General features: G+C 56.0%; 1 protein-coding gene and 1 long non-coding RNA gene across 7 annotated transcripts in view; both read left to right on the forward strand.

Moving 5' to 3' along the window:
* Positions 1-1,539: 1,539 nt before the first annotated feature.
* Positions 1,540-4,868, forward strand: LOC146437258 (uncharacterized). The gene is made up of 2 exons (XR_014852161.1): positions 1,540-4,038; positions 4,282-4,868. It is a non-coding gene; the product is annotated as an uncharacterized LOC146437258 (long non-coding RNA).
* Positions 4,869-5,721: 853 nt separating this feature from the next.
* Positions 5,722-13,699, forward strand: part of ARHGEF9 (Cdc42 guanine nucleotide exchange factor 9) — a 201,731-nt gene continuing 193,753 nt past the window's right edge. For 2 of the 6 annotated variants that reach the window (XM_085060021.1, XM_085060022.1), the window contains exon 1: positions 5,725-6,488. The gene's annotated coding sequence lies outside the window, so the exon portion shown is untranslated. Of the gene's footprint in view, positions 6,489-13,699 lie in introns of all 6 variants that reach the window. The other 4 variants (XM_085060023.1, XM_085060024.1, XM_085060018.1 and 1 more) reach the window with 4 other exon arrangements.

Below are 13,699 nucleotides of genomic sequence, written 5' to 3' on the forward strand. Positions count from 1 at the left end.
CCACTCCCTTCCTCTGCAAGGCTTTCCTGGGGATTGCGGGTCTGTCTTCCCATTCCAGGAGGAGCTGCCAGCGCTCCAGGAAACCTTTCCAAAGTCTGCCTGGGAGTGGTCGTGCTGCCGCTGGGGTGTTGAAGTTTGCTCAGGGCAGAGCCAGGGGGGCAGGAACCTCCCCCAAACACGGGGACAGCATTTCCAGAGGCACCCGAGGTGGGTGGGAGACTCTCCATCACTCTGAAGGCTTCCATTTGGAATGAGGGGTTTTCTCCAGAGAGGGTTTTACCTCCACCAGCACTCGGTGGAACTCCATGGCCCAGGGGACTCAGAGCTGGCTGGGTAAAAGAAATTCTTTCTTCCAGGCTTCAGTATTTTTCCAGGCTGCAGGTTGGTTTTACACCTGCTTCTTTCAAGGCAGCTGCAGCATTTTGCAGGGTGCTGGGACCCTCTGCTCTCCCCTTTCCCCTGCTGGATCAGCACAACTGCAGAGCCCACAGAAGAGACAAATCATCCTCGGGAGATGTTTCTGGAGGATCCGGAGATGAAGGGGCTCTTTGCCAACCTCCCATCGTGTTTGCCACCTCTCTGCAGCGGCCGGGCAGGAGCTGTCCCGCCGGGAGGGTGTCCCGGTGGCTCTGCCCGCTCCCGGAGCCGCTGCAGAGCGTGAGTCAGGCAGCAGCAATGTCCCCGGGGTGCTCCCTGCTCTGCCTTGGCAGCCCGTGCCATCTGCAGCGAGCTGGGACTGGCCCGGGCAGAGCTGCCGAGCTGGGGGAATGGTTTGGCAGCCCTGGAGAGGGGGAGCTGGGCTGGGGACAGCCGCGGGGTTCCTGCTGCTGATCCCAGGTCTAACCCAGCCTGGCTCGGGGCAGTGGTCCCACACGTGCCACCCCCTCCCTGGGATGAGCAGTGGCAGAGTGTCACTGGAGAAATGTGTCCCCAAGGGGAGGGACAGCCTGGGAACAGCAAAGGATGCACAACAAGGTGGTTCAGCTGGAGCTGGGGGGAAATGGGTCTTTGGGTCCCATCGTGTCACTCTGGCTGCCCCTCTCTGCTCCCTCTGCCGTGCCCCAGCACAATTTGCTTTGCAAATGCAGGAGACCACAGCTTCCTCCTCCCCAAACAGGAATTAATGAGAGTGCAGCAGGTTTGACGTTAAAAGTGCAGCTCCCAGAATCCTAACTTGGGGAAACAGGGAGAGTTTGGGTGTTTCCCTGCTCTTCCCTCAACGCTGCTTTCCTGGGAGGTATTTGCAAGAGATGGGGTTCAGTGAATGGAGTGGTTTGCTGTGAGCTCACTGAGTGGATCCCACCAGGATCATCCCCTCTAGCACAGAGGGTGTTGGGCAGGCACTGGGATCCTGGAGCCCCAGCCATGGCTCTCATCCACCCCGAGCTATTAATAACCCCCTGTGAGGCTGCCAGGCCGGAGGAAACGGAGGAAATGAAGTTAATACATGGAAATGTTTCCTTGTTTTCCCACTTGCTGCTCGGGGTTGGCCTGTTGCTCCCTGTCATTCTCGTCCAGCCCAGGCTGTGGCTGGGCTCAGGGGCTGGGTGGTGGCTCTGGGAGAATCCAGTTTGGGAAAAAGCGTTGAAGAATGGGAATTCTGGGCATACAAGAGGGAGAAGGACTGTTAAGGCATGTTTCAGCAGCTTAGAAAGATGGAAGGAGGTTGAGAGGGCTGTTCTTTGGGGTGAAAGGGGGGAAAGAAGGCACCTTTCCCTGTAGATTTGGGGTCAGTCCTTTGTGGCATTCCTGCCCTGCTCCAAGTGGATGCTTTCCCGGGGCTGTAGCCCTGACCCCAAGCACACCTCGGGGCTTCACCTCGGCAGAGAGCAGCTTCTCCCGCAAACCCCAAAGCCTGGCGCGGGGCAGAGCACGGGCTGTGTCTCTCCTCGGCGTGGGGAGGATCTGGGGGATGTCTGAATTCGCGTTGTTGTTTGTTCTTTGCTCCTGTGCCAGTTGGTTTCTTGTTAAGACAAGATCCTCCTCGGCGTGTTCCTGGGCGGAGCAGAGCCATGAGGATGGCGCTGGAGTCAAGGACGTGCTCTGGGATGGAAGGAGAGCCCTGCAGTGATGCTTGAGCAGCACCGCGTGTAGAAACCTCCGCCGATGGAGCAGCGCATCGCTCCCGAAAGCACCGGCCAGAGAAACGGAGACACCGCGAAACACCCTGCAAACTCTGCTGAGTTACAGAGAAGCAGCCAGGAGCTGCAGCAGGGAAAATTTCCTGGAAGCAGAGCAGCTCCAGTGATGTGCCTCACGCTCAGCTCTCACCTTTCCTGCAGGTTTCTCACCCTGAATTTGTTTGCTGCTGTGGTTTGTCACCGCTGGGCTCAGGTGGTGTGGGTGATGCTGTGAGAGCTCTGTGTCGGTCCAGGATTGCACTGCCAGGCTCTTTCCCCTCCCTAAAAAATTACCCTTGCGGACAAGGAATAAGCAAGGCCCAGGGCAAGGCCAGGCGTCAGCCCTGAATAAGCCCCGGGGTGGAGCAGGGGGACACAATGAGCTCATTACAGCACGAATCGGGCGGTAACGAGTGCGGTTTGGTGATGAGCAGAGCTTTTCTCTGCCCCATCCTCCAGCCATTCAGACTTTGGGAGGAGGAAAAACCAGTCTCTATCTCCTGCTGAGGGCGGAGCTGCCTTATCTTATCTCTGGGGAAGCAAGCCCTGGGTGGCACTGCGGGGTGAGGACACCCATCCCCTGCCCCGGCTGGGGACACCTCCCCCTGCACCCCAGTCCGGTGGGGCTGGAGCCAAAGGGCTGAGCTTTATTTAAAAAATGAAATCAGTGCTGCTGCTGGGCACTGGGATATGTCTCCAGCCCACTGCCCTTCACTTGGCATCACACAGGTGCTGGCTAAAGGGAATCTGTCCCCATCTGTGCCCCGGAGCTTGTCAGGGCCACCTCACCCGGCCTGTGGGCCACTGAATGAATTAACTGTTGGCTCTGAAAATAGGTGCTGGGCTAAGCCACCCAGTGCCTGTCTCCTGTGTCACACACCAGCATCACCTAAGCCTCAAGTCTAAGTCCTGCCCAGCTACAGGTGTTTGTCCATGCTGGGAGTCAGAGGGAGCACCAGAAAAACAACACGGTGGGGAAATCGCCTGGTTTTAGGAGGCTGCTTGGGTTTGACTCCCAGGCGTGGGGTGGGTGAGTGTTTCTCTCCCCGTCTGTGCCATAGTGAGGGTCGAGGGGAGTTCCTGGGATTCCCTGTCCTGGATCAGGGCATGGCACAAGTGATTATCCTGGCAAACCCACAGCCTGTGCCCAGCTGGGACCTCTCTGACTTGCTGCCCCGCTGAGGTGGGAGGGTGCTGGGCCAGGTGTCCCATCTCAGCTGGGAGTATTTCAGCTAAATGCAATAGAAAATGAAAGGAGACAAGAGACTACCCGGACCTTTCACAGGTAAAAGCTAAGGGATAAATGAGGATTATGGAAGTGCCTAACCCTTCTGGGCAGGGGAATGAGCCTGCAGCACCTGCTCACGGGGTATGAATTGAAAATGAGGGTCTGTGAGTCCATAATCTCGTGTTTTCCTTGATTTCAGTGCCCACATGTGTGGAGAGGTGTGAGACCAACAGGGTGGTGGGTCTGGACAGTGGCAAGGACTCCAGGCTATGCGATGGGGTGACACCATGGCAACCCCTCCCCTGGGCACCGACCAGAAGAGGCTCCTCAAAACCCATTTCTTCTCAACCAGGGTGTTTTGCAACCCCTCCTGACCCCACCCAGCTGTAAATCTGAACCCCTGCAGAAGCCTGGGGTCTCCTCGACAAGGCAGCAGCAGTTCTGTGGGGCTGAGCTCCCCACAGGCATCCCAGCAGGAAGCAGTGGGGACATCTTAATTAGAGAAGCACATTTGGTGACTCCTCCATCACTGCAGAAACGTTGTTTGGGTTTCCAAGAAGCTGCTCGTTCCTTATCGTTTTTGTTTTGTCCTTTTCGCACTTCAGAGATATTTAAGGAGTTGTGTTTAGATGGCCCTGGGCGGTTATGTCCTTCGATGGCACTGGAAGCAAAGCATCTGCTGGGGGAGAGGTGAGGAGGGATGAAGGGATGACTGGGGAGGTCACCCCGTGGCCCTGTCTGGTGGGTTGTGTTTAAAATTGCAGGGTTGATACATCACAAAAACTGGGGATTAGCAGGGAAAGGGGCTGGGGGTTGTGAGCTATTACACTCATCCCCATGGGCGTGTCAGTGTTGCTGCCCCTGGACTTTGTGCTTATTGTGGGTTTTATTTTTCTTTTTTTTCCTTTTATTTTTTTTTCAAAGCATCTGAAGGTTTTCATCAAGCCCAGCTTATGCAGCTGTGTGACCCCCTCAGATTTTCACTTTTCCTGGAAAAGGAAGCTTTTAGCTGCTTCCCACAAGGAGGAAAACAGGAGATGACACAACTTAATGTTCCAAGTGGGAACAGAAAACGCAATTTGGAGCAGAGCCCCCATTTCCCCAGTCCCAGGTGTCTGATTCCCAGGGAAACAGCACTGTGGGTGCTTCCCGTTGGTTTCTGGGAGGAACTGGGATGGAATTTTGGCCTCAGATTAATTCCCCATGAATGGGCCGATGGCACAGAAAGTTAAGGAGTTTCTTGCTGCCTGTGCCTGAATTTCAAGTGTTTTCTCTGCCTTTGATGCATCATGGAAACCATTGGAAAAACAGGTGGAAAACTCTGTGCTTGTGCTGCTCCACGGAGTGATTGATATGATGCTCCCAATTACACTTAATTGTGGTTATCCTATTAATAACAGCCTTGCTCTGTGGCACACACCTGCCTCTCCATGGGAAACACTGCTAATAGAACCTAAAACACCAATTAAACACGATGGAAAAGCAGCAATTAAATCCACTAAGCCTTGTCTAAATAATTATTTCATTTCCCTGTAATATTTTTAATGTTCTAAAGCGTTCCTTTTTTCTTGAAACAAAAGCAATTCTTTTATTTGTGTGAACTCGTATTTCTCCCTATGAGAACACCTCTGGATCGGGATGGAGGAGAGGGGGATGCATGGTCAGGGTAGGAAAGCTCTGCCTCGTTGTTTGAAGCTTTCAGTGTTCAAAAAAGGCGTGGATGTGGCACTTGGGGACATGGGTCAGTGGTGGCCTTGGCAGTGCAGAAGGAACATTTGGACTCGGTGGTCTGAGAGGGCTTTGCCAGCATATATGATTCCATGTTCTATGGGAATGGGCTGGTCCAGCTCAGTGCTGTCTCTCCAGGTGGTTTCAGAGGGTGATCTGAAGCTGGTCAGACCCAAACCAGCTGGGTTTGCCCAGGTGGGTTTGTGGCTCTGTAGAAGCTCTATCCATGCAGGGAAAGAAGGGGTCTTCCTCCCAAAACCAGGGAATAAAAGAAGCTGGAAATTAGACAATAACTTGTAATAGCAACTCCATGGGGGAATAAGAAACTTGGATAAAAGTGAGATAACTTTTAATTGCCGCCTGAGGGCTGCTCAGCAGGGCTGGAGGAGCCGCTGTTGGGTATGCCCGAGGCCAGGTGTCCCCTGCTGCCATGGCTTGGGGGCTGCAAGGGACCTGAGGGGATCTTGTCGCAGCCCCTGCATGGCCGGAGCTGGGCAGGCACCTTTCGGGGGACAGAGCCTGGGGAGCGCCCAGCGCCCCTCCTGCGCCTCAGCCCGCGCGGCTGGGGGAGCGTGGGACGGGACGGGACGGGGCTGCGCTTCCTCCGATTGTTCTTCTCGCCGCAGCGGGGCGGGGGCAGCGGGACACGGCGGGGACACGGCGGGGACAGCGACCCGCGGGTGCTGCGCTGCGGGCATCGCCGCCGAGCCCCGTTGAGCCCCGTTGAGCCCCGCAGTGCCGGCGGGACAGCTCGGGCCGGGGCGGGCGGGGCCGGGCCGAGCCGGGCGGGCGCTCGGCGATCCCTCAGCGATCCCACAGCGATCCCTCGGCTCGCAGCGCGGCCGGCCCGGCACCGCACGGAGCGCCGCCTCTGCCCCGTGCCGCTCGCCGTCGGTGCCGTTCGGAGCGGCGCCGGGCGGGCCCCGACGGGCCGGGGCTGCGGGGGATGCGCGGCGGCGGCGGAGCAGCGCGGCCGGGCCCCGGCGGCCGCCCCCCGAACCCCGCTGCCCGCGGGCCCCCGCTGGCCCCGGGGGCGGCCCGAGCCCGGCTCGGGGGGGGCCGCGCCGCCGCCCCCTGAGAGCTCCGCCGGCCCTGCCGGGGCTCCGGGCCGGGGCCGGCGGGGAGCGCGCCCGGGCACGGGCGGGACGGCGGCGGGAGCGGCTCCGGGGCGGCCGCCGGGCTCGCAGCCCCTCCGCCGGCTGCTTCTGCTGTTTGACTCGTGTTCCTTCGAGCAGCTCGCACCTTCAGGCGCTTTTAACATTTTTATTATTCTTTTTGGTATTTTAAAACTTTTTCGAATTTTTTTATTTTATTTTTTTTTAACATTTCAACTTTCCGACGCCAGCGCTGAGTTTTGCCCTGACCGCCGGGACCGCGTGAGCGAGCGGCGCCGAGGCCATGCGGTGAGCGAGGTAGGAGCGGGGCTGGCTGGGACACCGGGACCCCCGACCCACCCCCGGCCCGCTGTGGCACTGGGGTCACCCCCGGGACCGCGACCTTAATGAGAGCAAAGGGTGCCATCACCTCTCTTTGTGTTCTGATTCCACAAATCTGTGCCACCCCCGCGCGGGTACCTGCCGGGCAAACCCTGCTGTCCCCCAGAACGGACACAAAGCCGCGAAATTCGGATTAGTTTGGCAAAACCCCGCTTGTTTTATAGAACATCACGTGGGAATCTTTTCTCTTTGTTGGGGTTTTTTGGCTGTGTGGGAGCTGCTGAGGAAGCACCAGCTCGGAGCTGAGCGGGGCAGTTCCTGCAGCGGGCCCAGGTCTGGGTTTGTTTTCCCCCGCGTCTGTCAGAATGGAGCGGTTTGAACCTGGTTTACACTCGTGCCAACTCCCGAAGAACTGGGTCATTGCTCGCCCGGATTGAATCAAGGCGATTTGGAGTCCAGGAGAACATTTCTGTGGGCTCTGGTGGGAGTTCCGTGGCTGGGAGCGTTCACTGCTGACTGGTTTTAGTGCTCTTGGGGAAGCTGATGGGTTAGCCTCGGTGAGTGAGAAAGCCTTACTCAGGTGTTTACAGAGCCTGGCTGGAGGGTTCCTGTTCCCACCTCCACCTTCGTGGCTTTGTTTTACATCTGAACACTTACGAGATGAGCGATTTCAAAAGACCGGGATTAATGGCTGATAGCACCTCCCTGCTCCTCCCTCGTGTTTTGTTATAAAATAAGGCACGACTCCTTCCCCGCAGTGACGACAGATCTCGGCAGGGCTGGCACAGCTCCGTGCTCCAGCGGGACCCAAGTCACCTCCAGTCCCCCGGGGCTGGCTGGTAACAGGTTCCTAAACCCTCACTCTGCCGGATCTAAACGTCCTGTAACTGTTTAAATCAAGTATTTATGGAATGCTGCTCACTCCCTCCATGGTATCGGCTCTGATTGGCTTCGAGGAGAGTAAAAGTGCCAAATTTAGGTCTGTTACTGTAAGTGCTGGAGCAGGTGGATGCTTTGCTGGAGCTCCTGCACAGAGGGTTTGGGTGCCTTGCTCCTGAGTTGAGGGTGCCCAGGGCTGGCAGGACGGCTCATTCCGGTGGCATTTGGTCCCTGACTGACCATCAGGGACTGGGAGTGCTGAATTTCTGCTGTGCCACCTCATTTTCCTGGAATTGGTTTGATTCCTGTGATTTCTTGGAATTGGTTTGATTCCTAATTTGCAAGGAGAGTGGATGGGGTGTTTGTGTTGGGGTGGAGAGGGGGACACTGCTACCCAGAATCTGTTTTATCCGGGGCAGTTATGGAATGGAAGCCACACAGAGCAAGCCCTTGTGTCCTCCTGGGTGACACTGAATGCCCACCGTGGCCTCAGGGTGGGCTCTGTCATTCAGGGGTGGCAGTGACCTCGCTGCCTTGCTCTCCTCCTGCACAAGGAGCTGGTCCAGGTGGCACTCCCAGGAGCTCTGGCTTGTGGCATGGCTGGCACAGGTGGGATGGGAGCCCTGTGGTCCAAGGGAAGAAGCTGCTCCTGGGAGGAGGATGAGGCAGGTGCATCATCAAACTGTGTGCAGGCAAGGGGAGGGAAAAGGCCTCCTCTCCTTGGGGGAGGCTCCTGATGAATTCAGCTGGAAGTGCTGCAGAAATGTCTGCTTTGGAAAGATGAGTCTGGACACTGCAGTTCCTGATCCTGTGTACTAAAAGCCACAGGTGCGACTGGTTGATTTCTGGTCCTTTGCTGCATTTTTGGTTCATCCGCACCCTGTTTTAAATGTTATTTTTTCCCATTCTGGTTCCCACTGGAGTCTCCTGCCCACTGTCACCACTCCTTTTCCTGAGTGCTAATTGCTCTTAGCCATCCTGGTCAGTGGTTTTTTATTCTCTCTGCCTTGCAGGCTCCTGTGAAACTTCCAGGTGAAGTTTGAAAATGGGTTTGATTTTCAATTTACCTTACTAAGCCTCAGAAATAGGTTTGGGGATCCCAAGGATCTGAGTCCAGGAGCTGAAAACCCCTCGGTTAATTAGTGCAACCCAACGCTCTGAATTGCCTGTGTTCATCCAGCTGTTTGTGTCTTCTGATCCCAAAGATTTCCCCAATTTTTGCACAGGTATCAGCTGACTTAATAAAATTCCTCTTCCTCAGGGTGCTGCTCCCACCCTGCCCCCCCTCCATGGGCCAGGTTTCTGCTGGCACCATGAGCTGGGGATGTCACCTCGTGTGCTGCCCTGTGGCCTCCTGCCAGCCTTGTTTCAGGGCACAAGCCTCACCAACTTTGATTTTTGTGGGGAATCTTTTATTAAAGGTTTGTTGTGTTTGGCTTTTTTGCATCCAGCACGCAATAGCTGTGGGAAGGAGGTTATTTCTGGGTTGGTGCTGACATTAGGACACTGTATTAATTTTCCGTTAAATGACAGATTTACTGTAGTTTTCTTCATCTGCATAGTCTGACCTGAAAACCCAAGTGAGAATTTGCCAGAAGGGGGCATTTTGCAAACATCACAAAGGATTTTGGTGGCGGGGAGCTGAGCAGGGTGAGCTCAGCTGGAGAATTAGGCATGTCTGGGAACCACGGGCTTTTGGGGAAAATTCTTGTGCAAATAAACACTAACAAATGAATTTTGGGGTCATTTAGTGCTGAGGGCTGAGTGCAAGGAGACCAGTTCCCACTCCCACTGCAGACAGTTCCCTGTCCCACTGCAGCCTGCTGGCTCCAAGTAGTTGTTAAAATAAGAAACTCTGGAGTAGCATTGGATTTTTTTTTTCTGAGGAAACCCTTTAAAAATGCGTTTTCCAGTTATCTCCCAGTAATTGTTGCTTGCTGTAGGTTGAGCTTTGAGAGCTCTGGTGTTCTTGCATGAGGTTTCTCCACTCTTCATTTCTGGAAAGAGGGTCTGGAGCCCACAGCTCGCTGTCCCCTCTGAAGGAATGTGCTGCTGAGCTGCCCATTGCTCATCCTGACCCAGCCCTGCCCAGTAAAGCCAGTCCTTCACTGGGGCACCAAGGAGCTGTTCTGGGGCTCTGGGGGTTATTTCCTCGTGTGGGGTGTGTTGGATTTAGGGTCCCAGGCAGTGTGTGCTTTCCAGCCTCACCATCTCTGTCCTCACCTCTTCTGTCCCCATGCCAAACCCTTAATGCTGGGATTGAGGCTTTCTCTGTCCTTAAACATTTACCTGCTGCAGGTACAGGGCTTATTTTAAGAGGCTGCTGGGGACAGCCCTGCCCTGGTGCTTGGCCACAACCTCAGCTGGTGGGAGCTGCTGCATGGATAGAACCTCATCCCCTCTTCAGCCCTGGGGAGAAAAAGGCAGAGACAAGTTAGGTGAGCTGATGGAAGCAATGGGGTGAAAACCTCTTGTTCCTGCTTTCCTGTTTCCTCTTTGATGTGCCAGCTGCTGGGGTACAGTTTTATGTGCTAAATCCAGCTGTAACAATTTGGCCAGTTGTGTTCATTCCAGGAGGCCTCACGGAGGTCCTGGAGCATCCCAAATTGTTCAGGATTGATGCTAAGCCAGGCTCAGGTGCCACCACCTGTTTCCTGAGCTTTTTCCTTCTGCAGTAAATGCTTAGCTCTCTGCACATCCACACTGATGGGCTTCCCGGGGTGATGGGGAAGGTGTGCAGAAACACAACCAAATCTTGAGAGCACCTTCCTGCCATCCCTCCCTTCTTCCCAGGCTCAGCTTCTCTCCCAGTTTCTTCCCTCTCTCCCCCTCAGTGGTGCAGGGTGATGGAGAGCAGAGGCTGTGGCCAGCTCATCATACCTTGGCTCTGCCCCTCTTTCTTCTCAGGAGCTCCTTGCACTCTTCCCCTGCTCCACTGTGGGATCATCCACTATTCCTGTTTTGCTGTAGGAGTTTGTCCTTGGCTTTTCTCTGCGTTTGGGATAGCAGGCTGTGTTCATCCCTCATTCCAGGTAGAAGCTCCACAGGTCACCACTGAAGCATTTTGGGAGCAGTTGCTGCCTCTGCTTCCTGATGCTGTTGGCTGCTCTGTGCTCGCTGCACCTGTGCCATCTTTCCAGGAGAGATGGACACATTTCCATGAGGCTCCTGCACTGCTCAGGTTTACCCCAGCTGAGCTGAGCTCAGAGCCTCCCAAACCCCAGCCTGCTCCGTGCTGCTTTCCCAAGCACTGCAGGGTGTGAAACATCCGTGAGAGAAAAGCCAGGTCTAGATGTTGCAAAAGGCCGCTGTGATAATGGATTATCCACAGCCATTCCCGGGCAGGATGGCTTCTGTTCCGAGCTGCTGGTGTGGTTTTTTTCCTGCTTCCCAGCCTGGGCTCAGTTGTGGTGCCTTGCCTGTTGCCAGAGGAACACCCCAGCATGGCCAGGAGGCTGGAGGAGCTGCCCTGACGCTGTGTTCTCGTGGCAGAGCTTTCCCATGGTGGTTTCTCCCGGGAGCTGGCGCGCGCCGCCGCACAGGAAATTCTGGTTGCACCATTATTGCGGAGCCTATTGTTTGGGGCAGGGGCAGGATTCGGGCTTGCTCACATCCTCCAATGTCTCGCTGTGCTAAAGGATGTGGTGGAGTAGCCAGGGCTGCCAGAGGAGCAGCAGAGCTCAGAGTTGGTTTTGTGCAGAGTTCACGCTTAGCCCAGATCCCTGTGTTTCTGCCCAAACCCGCCTCTCTGGTTTTTCATGGGAAACCTCGGGGTTAAGGAAAACTTGGAGCGAAGATTAGGCAGGGCATAGTCAGTCCTCCGTTGCAGTTTGCAGTATTTTGCTGCTTAGTGTGCTCCTGGCTGTGGGTGGTGTGCCATGGACACGGTGTGTAGCCAGGTGGTGTGTGGCAGACACATCTGGAGGGGTGTGAAATCAGGGTTTGGGGGATGCAGAACCCACCAGGCGCTGCCTTTGAGCTGCCAGCACCCGTGGCTGAGCAGCACTCGGGCGTGCAGGCAGGCAGAGCACGTGGCAGCTCTGCTGTCACCTGCCACAGTCTCGTGGCGTGACCAAGGCCGCCTGTTCACCTGGCCGTGCCTCAGTTTCTTATCGGAGTGTTGGAGCAAGCTGCTCTGCCTGTGTTTGCTTTCACTTTGCCTTTTCCCGTTAACTAATCTCTGTGGCTTAGATGGTTGGCAGCGATAGCTGCTTTTCCCAGGCCGTGCTTTCGGGGTTGCAAAAGCTGCTCCTCACTCACCCGTGTGAGCCACAGCTCCTCTCAGGCAAGGCTGCCTGGGATGTTTTGGCTGCCGGCAGGAGCGGCAGGATCCGAAAGCTTTGCTGTCCAAACTGTTCTCCCCCTCACTGCAGGGATGGCTGCTCACTCACCCTGGGATTTTCATTCCCTTTTGGCTGCCAGCCCGAAAGAGGGAAAGCGGCAGACCAGGGCAGGTGTAAAGAGCAAAGCTCCATGTGTGACATTCCTCTGCAGCCGCACGCCAGGGCAGAATTCAGCTTGGAATTTTGGTGAGCTTTTGCTGCCCCGGTGAAGCCCTGGGGAGCCTGTGCAGATATCCCACCCAGAGCACAGAGCTGCCCTGCAGCGGCAGGCAGTTTGCTGCTGGAGTTCTGTCCCAGTGCGGTGTGAGCAGCTCTGAGCCCTGTGCAGCCAGGAGCTGCACCGCGGAGATCCTCGCTCGGCAGGCTGCAGGGGGAGGGCTGTGCTGGCTTTGTGGAGCAGGGCGGCTGAGCAGCCTGTGCTGGCATGGGAAGGGAACCGAGCGGCTCCTGTGCCGCCCGTGCCGCCACGTGCCTGGCAGAGGGACGGCGAGCCTGGCAGCAGCCGGGCTGTGTCCCGCACCGGCGGGGGCTGGGGCTCGGCTGCTCCCGCTGCTCCTCTCACGCTGGCACAGGGCACCAGCTGATGCCGTCCCGCTGCCACTGGGCTGCCATTGTCTGCCGGGGGCCTCCCGCACACTCGGGGCTTGTTTGAGAGAGCATTAATGGGTTTAAAGCTGCCCCGTTGCGCTCGTGGCGGTAAGAAGTGCCCATTGTGTGGGAACAAGGGCAGCGATGTGAGCGGCTGCCCCGGCAGGGAACGGTGTCACTGCAGTGGTGGGAGGTCACTTGTCCCGCTGCAGCGGGGTCGCCGTGGAGCCTCTGGACTGGAGCTTTGGCTGGGAATTTGGGCTTCACCAGGCACCACCCAGCCTCCTTCAGCCAGGCTGGTGCAGGGGGTGGCACCAGGGTGGCAGCACATGGCGAGGGAGGAGGAGGATGAGGAAGAGAACATTCCCCAGCTTTTTGAGGAGCACAAGGCATTGGATTTGCACTGAAAGGGCTTTTCCCATCAAGCAGCCCCAGAGTCCATTATCATCTTCCCATCCCTCCCTTGCACTGTAGGGAGTTGGACAACATTCCTGGGTGCAGAGCACGTCCTAAAGTTGGTTTCCACACTGTGTGCTGGAGCTTGGAAAAGGCTCTGACTGAGGGAGCAGGCAGGCAGCACAGCCTGTGTCCCTCTGCAGTCACACTGGGAGCATCCACCTATGGATCATGGGCAAAGCTGGGAGAGGCAGCAGGGCTCAGGGTGGTGGTCTTGGCATTTGCACAGAGTGCTCTGTGCTCCATGGTGTGGGAATGCTGAGCATGGCTGGGGTGGGTGCCTGGGAGCCCACGTGAGCCTGGGGGATGCACTGTGCACCCTGTGCTCTCCATCTCTCTGTGTTTTCCAGGGGGATTTTACACACCACTGGCTGATGAGTTGACTTTATATGGTGTAAAGTCCTGCCAAAACAATTTCTTCCTGTTATTGCTGCTCCAGTTTTAGAGAAGCGATAAGAACCTTTTGCACAGACCTGGTTTCTCCCAGGGGCTCTCCTGCTCTGAGCTGGGAGCTTTGAGCAGCAGTTCCTGGGGCAGCTTTTCCTCAGTCCTTCAGTTAAATTTCAGAGTTAGATTTGGTTAAATGGTGTAAGGAATGGCAGAGTACAGTCTGTGTAGGGTCTCTCCAAAGCCAGATGGATCTGGTTCATTTTGGGGGGATATTCCCCATGAATTATCTCTTCAGGTACCCAAGGAGGTAGTTAATGAAAGGCAAAAGACCTTGAAGACAAGGCTTGTGTTAAAATGTATTGAAATGAAAGCTGAGAAATGTATTGAAATGAGACAATGTGGGGCTTTCTTTGGACCTGGACTGATGTTGAGGGACCATCCCAGATCTCAGCCCTGGTGGCTTCAGCTGGTGCTTCATGTTGTCACACCATTTTGTTTCCATTCCTGCAAAGGCAGATTTTTAAGTCCAGA

Source organism: Lichenostomus cassidix, chromosome 4A (assembly GCF_008360975.1).
Source record: "Lichenostomus cassidix isolate B80296 chromosome 4A, HeHo_3.0, whole genome shotgun sequence".
Taxonomy (NCBI): Eukaryota; Metazoa; Chordata; class Aves; order Passeriformes; family Meliphagidae; genus Lichenostomus; species Lichenostomus cassidix.